The sequence below is a fragment of the Chaetodon auriga genome, chromosome 15 (assembly GCF_051107435.1).
Source record: "Chaetodon auriga isolate fChaAug3 chromosome 15, fChaAug3.hap1, whole genome shotgun sequence".
NCBI classification, from domain to species: Eukaryota; Metazoa; Chordata; class Actinopteri; order Chaetodontiformes; family Chaetodontidae; genus Chaetodon; species Chaetodon auriga.
In genome coordinates, this window is record NC_135088.1 from 12,452,926 (window position 1) to 12,466,440 (window position 13,515).

Here is a 13,515-nt window from a genome sequence, read left to right on the forward strand (position 1 = left end):
AGCCACTTGGGAGCCGAACTCCCATCACTAGTGTACTGTATGTACACACACATACATACTCTGTGCATTGAGAAACTGACCTCTGTTGGCCTAAAGTATCTCTGGACATTGTAGCTCTGTACCTGCTTAACACTGCCCTCAGCCTCCGCATTACCAACTCTTACTCAAACACAGAGTACAGTCTTATAGAGAGACACATGGAGAGATCATTTTTCTGTTACCCAAATTGTAAAATAATGAGGCATCAAAATGAATTCCTCTCTTTAATATGAGAGACCCCCATTCCTATCGCTGTCAAAATCCTTGAGTTCCAAATGAGCAATAAGTAGCTCTTCAACTGCCAGCCTGTTCTGGGGTTCAATTGAATGAACTCCATTAAGCCATAGCACAATTCTCCCGTGGGGCTGCACAGGTTCCGAAAATAGTGCAGCAGCTAACTGTAATATGCATTTTGACAAAAAAAATTAGCATGCCGCATCCAGAGTACAATGTGTTATTTTCAGCTGAGATCGAGAAATACATTTGAACCTAAAGGCGAAGGATATATGAGATCTTATATAAAGCCGTTGAGGCCAGTTAATGTCTGCTTTATTTTTACAGTAACTCTGAGTAATTTCTTGTCCGACAGTAATTAGCATCTATATTGTTAGAGTTGTGTCAAAATCCCAATAGCTCCACTTTAATTTGAATTTCAGTGTGTGATAGTTGATGTGGAAACGAGCCAACCAGTATGTGGTGGATAGAACGAGGTGTATAGAGGAAACCCCAGAGAGAAAACTTTACGAGACGTCAAAGAGACCTTGTGCTCTTGCTATTTAACGCCACATTTCAGTTACACATGGCGTGCACTGACTGAAAATCCTATGTACTTATTCATGGACACACGCGCACACATACATCTACTGTACAGCAGTCTGAGCACAAGCCACAGGGGTCTTTTAGAGGAGAGAGAGGGAGATGGAGATGATGAGGAGTGCTTGAAAAGTACAAAAGACTTGCACAGACAATCCCATGATACTTTGAGAAAACCCAAGTCCGTGCTTGCTTTCATTTCCGATACAAAGAGAGAGACAGTAGAAAAAAGTTCAGCAAACTTTGCTGAAAGCCTAAGGCAAAAGACAAAAAACTACACTGCCTAAGCTACAGCAAGTGAACTTTTCACATGAGGATAGATGGAAAATTATATTTCTTCTCTATACTTTAGTAGAACCAAAATCAAATGGCAATTTATTTGTACAGGGCATGTGCTTTGAAACTCATGCATGTGTCTGAACACAGCATAGAATTAATGAGTCTCTGTATGCACCTCATAACGAAGCCAGCGTGGATTGATGATCATCGTCGAGATGATCAGGTTTAAATCATGCAATACATCAATGATGATCAGGTTCAAAGACCTACATCTGTCTGAAAAAGATAACACTTCCTCCCCCTCAGAATATGCAAATGTGAAAAAAAAAAAAAAAAATATATATATATATATATATATATATGTGGAAATCCAAACGTACGTATGTGGAGGTGTCCGACATAAAAAATGCCTCCTTTCCTTGTTTTTTTTTTTTTTTTTCTTTCTATCTGTAAGTGAATTTTGCTAACACATGATGGATCCCCTGAGTGTGAAATCACCTCTCAACTGCAAATCTCCATCTGTCTGAAGTAGCACTGGGCTCTCCTCACACTCTTCCCCAGTGGCTGAGCTGAAAAATAAGACATTGCTGCTGGAGGGGGGTGGGCGAGTGGGGCTTTGCATGTTTAGACTTTGCTTGCGTAACTCTTTTTAAGGCAGTGATTAAAGGAGAGCCAGTGGGCTACAAGCATGGCTCCCATGGCTGGAGACCTGCACAAGGCAATGTGACTAAAAACCTTCTGTCAATGTGCATTTTTTTTTTTTTTTTTTGTTTTTTTTTAAGATTTCTTTTTATTTATGTACTTGGTACCAATTTGTACAAATTCAAAACATCAAATTTGAGGTTACATTCCACATAAACTGTCAATTTGGGTGTTTTTAGAAATATTTTCCATCTGATTTACCCCCCACCCCTCCTCATTTTTCCTGCTGTAATCCTTACAGACTATAGTGGAATTAATTAATCCTCAGTGAAGATGTGCCGTCAGGAGCTCAGCCTTCCTTTACACTCTAATTGTTCCAGTGAGACTCAGAATGATACTCATCTTGAAGGGTGCGTGAGTTTGTGTTAGTGGGTTGGTCCCCCCCCCCCCGACACCCGTTTGCTTGTCTCATTCTTGCTGTGATCCCTTTGCTCCAGTTTGCTCCGGGCTAGTCCTGAATTACTGTGCATACGCAGCTACAACTTCTGTATGTTGTATGAATGCGTGCAGTACTCATTATGATGTTTGTTCCAATTTTGGTTTGCTTGTAGAGTAGCTCCCCATTGGTTGTCAGGTGTTTATAAGACACGTACTGGTAATTGGGATGGGTCTTGCCTCGGAAAGCTAATGTGCTGACTTGGTTGAGAGAATGATTATTGGTTCCTACACATTGTTCCTGAGTGTGTCTGAAGACACTGGGTTTCTGTTTTTCTCCTCTCTTTTCTATAGGAAGCCTCTTTGTTCCCTCTCACGTCTATATCTCTTACTCCACTAATAACCTGCTGTGAGTGCCTGAAATACCTTTGCTAAAGAAGGAGGATGGAAGTGGCAGGTTGTGACGCACCATGGTGATGCGCAATGCCGAGCATGAACGACTAAGACTCCGACTTGATTGTTTTCCCTCTGGCTGTGGCCATGATCTTGATTATTGCGATCATCTGTGCCTCTATATGCAGATATAGCCTAGACAGTGGTGTTGTTGACTCAGACCTCCTTGAAACAGTACATGCCACTACAGTGCCTTTGTAGTCTGAGAGTGATTCATTTAAAATTCATTCTCTCTTGCCCGGCAGTAGCCCTTAACTTAGAATGCGATGACTGTCAAATCCTTAGGCTGAACCCCTCTGTCAGCATTAAATCCAGCAGACAGTGCCCCATTGCTCTCTGCACTCTCGTACAGCAGTACCTGTACTCACAAGCTCACACTGCAGTCACCTCAGAGATGTACGTGCGCACACACAAATATGAACAGGATCGCACATACACACACAGTGAACATATTCAGGAGTGGCAGTTTTAAAAACCCATTTTCCCCTTGGTTAAGCAAGCAGCAACAACACTTGACTAATGGAAAACCCTGCTCCTAAATGAGGTCGGAGAAATTCTATCTTACACACACTGGTTGTTGTGAATTCTAATAAAGTCGCATTTTCATCTCCTGTAGGCTGAATTCTTACACTGCTGACTTTTGCCAACAAGACCATACCAGTTAGTCTCCGAATCCAGCATTCATCCAGTTTTGTGAGCTGATCGTATTGTGAGAGAAGCCCTCCCTCCCCATCAACGAGGAATGAAGTGGGTCCAGCTCATTTGCAGTTTATGGAGACTTTAAGTTAAAAGATGAGTCTCTCAAGAAATTTGATGTCTTGCATTTGCGAAAATCTGCATTTTCAACCAAACCTGGTGATATTTGCAAAAACGTGACATTTTCCTGGATATTTCCTTAACTTTTTGCAACTTAAGATGTGCAATAAACCCACATGCCCTGTTAGCTATCGTGATGTGGTGTGCTCAGGATTTTTGTCTCCATCACCTCCATTCGAGGCCACACAGGAACATTTTTCAGAAGTTCATCTGACAGAGAGTGTGGCAGTGCTGTTTTTCTTTCTCTCTCTCTTTCCTGCAGTGGCTGGCTGCTGTCCCCAGATGATCTGTACTTCATAATAATAACACAAGCATGCACTTTTTATGTTTATTTGCTCTTGGTCTGCAATATGACCTGAAAGTCTCAGGTCACCAAAGAAGCTGTAAAAGGGATGCAAGCTGTTGTCATATAAAAAAAAAAAGTATGCAAGCAAAGTAAAGAAAATGTACCCCATCCATTGGGAGTTATCCACTGTGTAAGCGACAATGCAACTGTGCCTTTGTCGGGGAGCACATCTTCCCCCACCAGTGTCCTTGCTTGAGGAATATACTTTGGAGCACATTTCTGAAATACTGAAAGTCCTTTTTCTGTTACATTTTCTGATCTTTATCTGACAACAATCCCCATAAAGCTGGAGATAGGGGATGTGCAAAATGTGTGTATTCCTCTTGCCTATTGCTCCCTGCACACTTTCTCATAATTGGGCTCTATACACTCCCACCTGTCATACTGGCTCCCACTGCCACTGGTATTATCGCCCACTTTCTCCTGTCACTCTGTGTTTGGCCGCAGTAGCAGGGCTCTTGTCCCAGCGTGTGTGTCTTACTGGCACTGAAGGTGTCTGCAGGGTCTTACCCATGACATGGCTCACTGGTAGTAAGAGTTATGTCTTTGTCGAGCTTGTCAACATCAAACAGCTGCTGTTGTTGACCTGACATTGACCCAACCATGGTCCTCTTTTCAAAGAAATGTGCACAATGAAGGCACAGCTTGCAAAACACAGTTGTCTTGCTTTTATTTCTTGTTTTTTTTATTATTATTATTTCTCTCTCTCTCTCTCTCTCTCTCTCTCTCTCTCTCTCTCTCTGTTTGTCTCTATTTTGCCCTGACATTTTCTTGTTACACTTATAAGTCACTGGAATTCAAAAAAATAAACTCAATGAACACATGCACATACACACTTTGGACTTCTATCCTTGTGAAGACCCCACTGACACAGTGCATTCCCCAGCCCCTTACTAAAGTAAATGTCCCTTAAAGCCAATTCTTTACCTTCAAACAGCCCCATGAAGTTGTGGGGCCAAAATGCCCCCACTTTCCAAAAATGTCCTCACCCTGTTGGCTATAATCTTGTGTCCTCACTCTGTAGCCAGTGCAAGTAGACACACACACACATACACACACCACTGGCTTTGAAAATCTTTCAGGTCTCTCTCAAGGTTGGCATGTGTGCTCTTTCCAAAACGTAATGCATTTGATGCTGGAACTGATTGCTGGAACGACAGAAAAGCAGCAGCAATAGTAAACAGACAAGTATCAGATTTGTACCTACATGCTTCAAAGCACCATATACTGTACATAACAGAGCTGTACAGGTTAGACCAAATAAGAGGGATGGTGAAAATGAAGTGAGCTAGCATACAGGTAGGTGACTAATTCATAGTCCTGTCAGAAATTGGCAACACGAGTCCAATTATGTTATGGACAGCATCAAAATGCAGTTATTGTCGAGCGCGAGAACAGATGGTGATTTCAAGACATTAATCACTGCCAGGTAATAGAAATAGATCAGTACAGGACTAATATAAAAGCACCTCACCACCTTTAATATATAGGAATTTTATGTCGGATCTTAACCTGGGTCTCACTACAAAAAGGAGAAGTTACAACATGTTAGTAAGTTTTTGACTGAAATATCGATCAACATGTTTAGAATTGTCAGTTTAATATTTCTGAGCATTGCACAGAAACTCTGCAGCCACTTTTTTTAACCTAAAAAATCCTCCATATAATTATGTAATACATAAAAAAGATGAATTTCCACACCTTTCATCTCAGCTCATTTGTGTTAAATCAGTATTTCTAAAAAGAGAGACGAAATCAACTCAGTATTTGTTGTGGTGTGAGAACTTCTTCTATACATTACATTATGTACATATAAGCATGCAGTACTACACATACCAAAAGATACCATATACTGCCGCTCATGCAGTAAGTACATACATCTCTTACCCCAACATTTTTAAAAGTATCCTCTGTGCTTTCCTTACAGTTTGGAACTTGATGATCATTACAATAGCTAAGGTCAAAAAGTTCATGGTACAGTGCTATGAATCATTCTCATAACTGTTATTTCTGTACCTAGCGGTCCTCTTGTTGAGACCCTGCTTGCTTGTGAACTGTTCATGCATGAATAAAGACAGGCATATATAACCCTAACTAGACTCTAGAGTTTGTTTTTGTCAAAAAAGTTTGCTTCCCTCAACAACAGTAATTTGGATTTATTTCTCAAAATCAGTGTTCAGTCTATATGCAAGTTCACTAGTTAAAGAACAAAAGTGGCTTTCTGTAAAAATAATGAGCAAAGGGTGATTTGGTTTGGTGGGATTTATAATTAATACCTTGTATGTATTAAGATAAGTGGATATAGTTGCTTTCTCAGCCCACATGCATATAGGTATGCCAGAGTTCCACGTTTTGGGCCATTAGAGTCCTTCTCAGGCAGCGCTGGGTGATTTCCTGGTGCCTCCTCACACATGTGAAAGGCTTGAAAATTACTTACATGACAGGACTATTAGAGATTTCTCAATCCTTATGGCTCAAATTCCAGTACTACAAGGAGTATTTGTGATTTGTGACTCATAAAGATGTTGTGTATGGGTAAAAGTCTGTTTGGACCAGTGTGCATCATGTGACCTGCAATTCCAACTGTGGCCACCACACTAAAATCACTTCATGGTGCAGCGCTGGCCCTGATTAGAATAAGATGCAACCTTTAATCAAGCAGAAAACAGTCTCAGTATTTCTGTAAAAAAAAACAAAAAACATCTGACATTATCTACAGTTTATAAATGTAATTAAGCAAACATCTGGCCTCAAGGGAAAAAAAATAACTCTCATACACATGCACAGAGTTGTGCTTCCATAGCCATAACTACCACTTGCCTAACTCTGACCCTTGATCTAACCTTAACCCAAGCCTTAACCCTAAAATTTAATGATTTACATTATGTGGATTTGTGTATTATCACCATAAGGGAGGCGAGTCCCCACAATGTAACTGTGTAAACAGATCTACACACACACACACACACACACACACACACACACACACACACACACACCCACACACAGTATTACCGTACCTTCTCTATACAGTACAGTCCACTTAATACAATATTAAGCTAGTGCAAAAGCAACTTGCAAATGATTAAGCAGCTGGGCAAGTTGAGGAACAGGGACGAGAGGAAGGAGAAGAAAAAAATCTTTTGACAGCTAACTCATTATCTATGTTGTTATCCTCCAGTAGCCAGCTCTTTTCCCCTCTCCCTCTTTCTGTCTCTCTCTATCTGTCAGTGGAGGGATAAAATCCCTCTCTCATGAAGGCTTAGCAGAGATTATCCTGGTGTCCCAGGGGAGGGTGGATGGGGAGCTGAGATGCCACATTACAGATGTAGCAAAGGTTATAGTAAATTTAATGGGCCTGAGGTTGAGCAGGAGGGGCAGGAAAGGGAGAGAAGCCAATAGCATGAAGACCCACACCTCTCTTTCTCTCTCTTTCTCCCAGCCTTCATCTCCCTCTATCCATGCATTCCTTCCTGTTTATCCCTGTGCTATCACTATGCACTCAATTTTCTCCTTAAATACCAACCATCTCTCTCTGCTACTGCCCTGTGCCATTTCCCATTCAGCCTGAACATGCAGCTTTTTTATATAAATCAAAAGCGCATTAATTGTAATAATAAACAAATGTGACTAACCTGAAGTCGTTTTCAAATAGGTTAGCCTCCCCTCTCGCAGCCCATCTTTCCTACACTACCTCTCGTCACTAGTACCCTCATTTTATGTCATTATACACACCAAGTACAGAGCACCACTCCTGCCCTGCCCTACTCTGCCTGCTGAATATGTAGCAGCTGAAAATGAAAACGACATCCACCCACACCTCTATCTCTCACCTGGCCTCACTTTGGTGAGCCCTATCCCATCATCTCTCCTCCTATTGTTTGACACTAATAAGCTCAAAGCCGGAGAGGACACAAGTGACCCCAACCCTCACACACACACACACACACACACACATACAGTGACACTCACTCTCACACACATATGTATGCGCATAAATAGATGTGATGACAAGCAGAGTATCTAATCTACAGCGTGCTATACACACTAATTCAGTGGACAGTCACTGTATCGCAGTGTGGAGATGCATGCAGCAGTAAAGTGGTTAAACAGAGCAGTTACTTAAAGGATAATTTGAGTTTATTACAACACATTTGGCCATCAGTAATTGCTGATTTGAGAACAATGCGACATTGCTAAAGCACAGTCCGACGGGGCAAGAAACACAAGAAACATGATGCTGTGTTCCCAATGTTATTTATGTGTGTAATTATTAGCAAAACAATGAAAATAAGGAACCCTGTTTCCTATTATGTTTTCTCTCAACACAGTAAGGAAACGTTGGTGAACTGGTGAGTTGCAAAACATTAATACTGAACTTATCGGTAGATTGTTCACTGACAATGGGCTTTCTTTTCTTTTATCTTGTAATACAGTGTGCACATAGCAGCAAACACACTTTTTTATGGTTATGTTTAGGTGCTGACATGATTTGATTAAGGCTCAGGAAAAACATCACGGTCTGAGTGTCATCCAGAAAAAGTTTGCAGTGACTTGAAGCAGAGATAAAGAGACATGGCGTGCTTAGTAGCGTTTAATCAATACGACAAACTTTCCCTAACCAAAGGGCTTTTGTTGCCTAAAGCTAAACACATACAGGCCATTCTCTGGTGTCAAAACACTGCATTTAATTTGGGTGTCTACCACTTTCTTACCACCCCGGGTTGGTAGGTAAATGTATTACTTCATTCACTTCAAAAAATATCGCCTGTGAACATAATCCAGCCAGCGATTGCAATGGGCACCACAACGTACATCAAGGAGACCCAAGTTCTTAGACTTAGACTGCTTCTTTATTGATCCCAATTTGGGAAATTATTTTGTTGCAGTAGCAATTAAACATACAGACAGAACACGACAAACTTGAATTATACTTGAAGCTGAAGACACAAAAAACACAAACTACTAAGGACTTGAACACTTCTAATTAGTTATTATCAATCTAAAATCGATGATTCGAGGAGCTAAAAAGCAGCTTAGCTCTCCTCTGATACATACAAACAGGAAAGCTCATGAATACAACAGACCTTCACCTCCTAATCTGCTATGCAACTCCAGCCACACAGCTGACTGACAGGCAGCAGAAGAGAAACTTCCAGAGGTTTTTTTTTTTTTTTTTTTTTTAAACATCCTTTTCCATTCAGTCAGGGCCACTTATGCATGCCCACTGAGACACACCACATCTTTAATTGGCTTGTTCCATCTTATTCAAATTCATATTCTAAATATCATTACGTTGTTTTTTCCCCTCAACCCATTAAAGTTGTGTGTTGAAACAAGCCCCTGAGACAAGACCCCTGAATGGCAACGTACCTTATCAAAAACACAGACTGAGGAGGGGAATACTAAAGAGGGCCCCGAAACAAGCCTGTTGTAAAGGCGTCATCACTGATATTTACTGTATTTTGTACAACTTTGTATACTCCAATGACATACTGACTTTTTTTATATATTCATGTTTATTTAATTTTATTTCTTTAATCTTTAGCTTGTAATTTTTTTGCAAATGAAATGTGTCCCAGAGGGTCACAGGTAAATTGTACGAAACTTAAAATGCTGCAGTTAGTAATAGAGATACAGAGATAAATACAACACAAGATAGCTAAGTTTTGAAATACCAACACATAGCTGTATAAACTCACATTTCTGTTTATCTAACTGGGCTCGAGCAACACTGGATGAGGTGTGATGTATTCTCTCCTGCCAGCTTTCACACTGAAATGGTAAAATCTAAAAAAAGTAACCTATTACAGGAACATGTGCACTTCAGAGCCAGTCTTTTTTATTTACTGGCAATATATGCTGTGTGACAGTGACCACAGATGGCTTGAAATACCACAAAACAGAAGTCAATATAAGTCACACACATTAGCAAGAAAAAAAAAAGAAAAAAAAAAAAAAAAACCCAAACCCACACATTGTCATGGGTAGATGGGGTCTACCTTTAAGGCTGGGAGATCTAAGGTTTCAGAGCACCCACCAGAGTTCGTATCAGGAACTGCTTCATACCGCAGCCACGGCATGTGGAAGATGAATAGACTAAAACTGATAATGGATTCAGGAAATAGGCGGAGGCTGAATTTAATGTAAGACTGCTGTGGGGTAGAGCTGGAAGAAGAGTGATCACAGTGTTCGGGATTGACTGCTTCTGCATTCATTCAGCACCATCCCACACTGTGGCAGTGTGTCTGCAAGCAGAGAGGAGACTGACCCAACTCTGCTCTGTCATTTACCTCTATATGGTTTTCTTTTTGGCATTCTGCTGCACGGATCTTCTTGTCAGGCTCATCTGGGATGAGGAGAGCCCTCAAACTTAATATACAGCCATACACTTAAAAAAGTGAATTCAACCTTTCCTACAAGAGTGGGAAGCATGTTTTAAATGAAAACATTTTCCAAATATGAACCACACCACGAGCTAAAAGGCATTTAGAGAAGCTGACAATCAGCTCGGCTCACGGTCTAGCCTTCAAATGACCTGCTGTTTGGAATAAGGATTGACATGTTGCTAAGACACCTTGACAGGGCTGTTAAGGCGAGGGACAGGAGAACACTGAGCAGACATGATTCCTGCCACAAATGAGACTCGTGGCAAAAGACTATATCAGAGCAGAAATGCCACGCTCTCAGTCACGTCTCCATCAATAACAGTAAATCAGAAGGTGTTACTACAGCTGCGTTTTGATAAGCCGAGGAAAAGGATCAGACACTTATCCTCTTCATGTGCTTCATCTCTGATAATTGGTTGTTATTTTTGTCACATCTGTCACAAATGAAGATTTAGAGGAAGGTGATGCTAATGGAGGATTAGTTTTAAAAGAAAAAAGCAGGTGTCAAGAAAGAGATGAGCAGAAGTACAGTTTTATTGTGTGTGTGTGTTTGTGTGTGTGTGTGTGTGTGTGTGTGTGTGTGTGTGTGTGTGTGTGTCTGTCCTCATGTGAAAGAGTGGTAAAAGGAGTAAGTAAAGTAAAAGGATGAAAAAGACACGCGAGACAACGCAATCAAAGGATTGGGTTTAAATGAGCTTAAAGACATAAATATTTTACTCCCTTTTTATTTTCAAATAGTTTATGTGACTTTGAGCGGCGGTACAGTGTGTGACTTGTTTGACTGCGGAGAACTTTCTTTAAAAGTTCCGAATACATAAATTTCACATTCATGAGGGACCACGTTGAGGTAATGTTGAAGAAAAGCCTAGCATCAGCTCCCCCGATGGCAGGTAGAGTAGACTTGTGCTGACAATGCACGGCTAAAACACACAAACACACTCACACACGCTCTCTCTCTCACCATCTTTTCACAGGATGGCCTTAGCTGAGATGTGCTGACTCTTGACAAACATGAAGTAACATGTATGTTCACATGTTCTCGCAGTTTTACTGAGTCTCTTTCATGCTCATTTCTCTTTCCCAAACCCACTTGTACTATCCGTCCAAACCATATGTCATGAGCCGTCGGGTCATATAATGACATTTACATTGTTTATTTGTGGGTAGGTCATCTTTCATGCTGAATAAGTACGGTGTCTCCGAAAGCTCAACACACTGCAGCTTAAAAAAAAAAACACATATGGAGCATTTAGAAAAAAATACCAGTAAAAAGAGAAAACACAACCGAGACAGAAACGAGCTGCAAAAACAGAAAACACAACCAAACAGGCTGCAAAACAGAAAACACGATCATATACAGAAGCATGCGGCAAAACAGAAACCACAAGCAAACACAGAAATGGATGAAAGAAACAGCCAAATTAAGAAAACACTACAAGGAGTTTTCACAACCGAAATGATTCACAAAACAACAGGAGTTTCAAGGGGACAAGACGAAATGAAAAGACGTCTTTGCAGTTGTTTTTTTTTTTTTTTTTTTTTTTTTAAATGCTGTTGTGTCAAATTGGTGAAGATGTTTTCTTCATTGGCTTTTTGTTCTGTCTATTGCATGTGTTTTCCAGTGTTGCAGTGCATTGAGCTCTCAGGGACACCGTACACTCCGAAAAAGCAGAAATGACATAACCGAAACCTTTCACAGCATCGCTACAAATCCAGACACGTGTAAAAGATAAATAACGAAAAAAGCATCGCCACTGCACAAACCCAATGTACGCGTACGAGCACCGCACAAAAACTAATTTACTGGCACAAGAGCGGAGAGGGCTATTATCATATAATCTGTATCAAAGCAGTGAAATAGAATCGGGTGATATGTGGCCTGGCCTAAATTACCACCACCTATTAATAATCAGCCATGACATGAAGATATTAGGGCTGTGACAGGACCATTTATGTCAAATCCTTTGTCTAACCCCAATTACAAGCCGCATTATCACTCATTTATTTCAATCAAAAGGCTTCCCATATAAGGAGAGTATTTCTTTTTAGGTATGTATATATATACACGAGCATCTTTTCAAACCTTCATATATTTCTTGCATGTTGAGGTTGTGTACTGTATCAGGTTTCCTCAAATCTCATTTTCTACAGAAATTCCATTCAAAGGACCACGTCTTTGCTTTGCATTACAGTGGTGAAGATTTAATTCATATCTCCTGGGTTCATTATTTGGTCTCTTCAATAAACAACAATGTTTTTTTTTTTTTTTTTCACACGTTCTTTTGCCTGTTCAAAATCCTGCACGATGCGATGAATCAAAACCACCAAGTAAAAGTCACATTAGTAATCTCCACTGGTTATTTTGGGCACTGCATCACACAGTGCTGCAGCAAGAGGGCTGGGAGAGACAAAGAGAGAGAAGGCCACACAATCACGCTATATGAAGTCTTCCAGCTGCAAAATCACTCTGGAATCATCACTTTCTGAGCTTAGCTCCAGCTTTCCATCTCGGCCCTGGCGGAGTTCCATTTCAGTTGTATTGTTTAATTTGCAGGTTTTAAATGTTTAGTTTACAACTTAGTGAATTCATTTCAGCCCGTATTGATTTAGAGAGCAGAAGCTTGTAATGCCTGTTGGCCAGAAGTGGTGGGACCACGTACATCATGAAGCTGGAAAGATCAAGCACTGACACAAGCTACTACAACAGCTGTACCAGACACATGCAGCGACAATGGTTGTCAAACAGTGGTCTTTTTCACGTGCTCCTTATGCCCCCTGTGGCTGGAGTTTTATTGCACATCATCTTGGGGAAAATGACTATTTTTTGTGATTTTTTTTTTCTGTATTCATCACACATAAAATATCTGCTCTGCAACTTAGCGATAGCATCAAAACAGAAACTAATGTACAACGAATTCTGAGTCAACACCCACCCAAAATCACAGCTACTCCAAACAAGAGGTACTTGAGCTGCCAAATGTCACACAATTTCTCCTCATGAACATGCAAATTTATGCATCCAGGTACTTCAAAACCAAATCTACTCTTTAAATGTACACCTGCTGTGTAAGTGCTTTATTTTGTATTGTTGATGAATTATGGCATTTACAAGAACGCAGCTACAAACACAGACACTCTTGATTACATGACATAAAAATACAGAAAATGTATATACAGTATAGATATGGACAGATACATAATGCAGATTATCAGAAACAGATCACATAATTTTCATGTTAAAGTCAATATACACTTGATGCAAAGTTCATGAAATGTGGTCTTTTTATGAAAGTTTCTATAAAA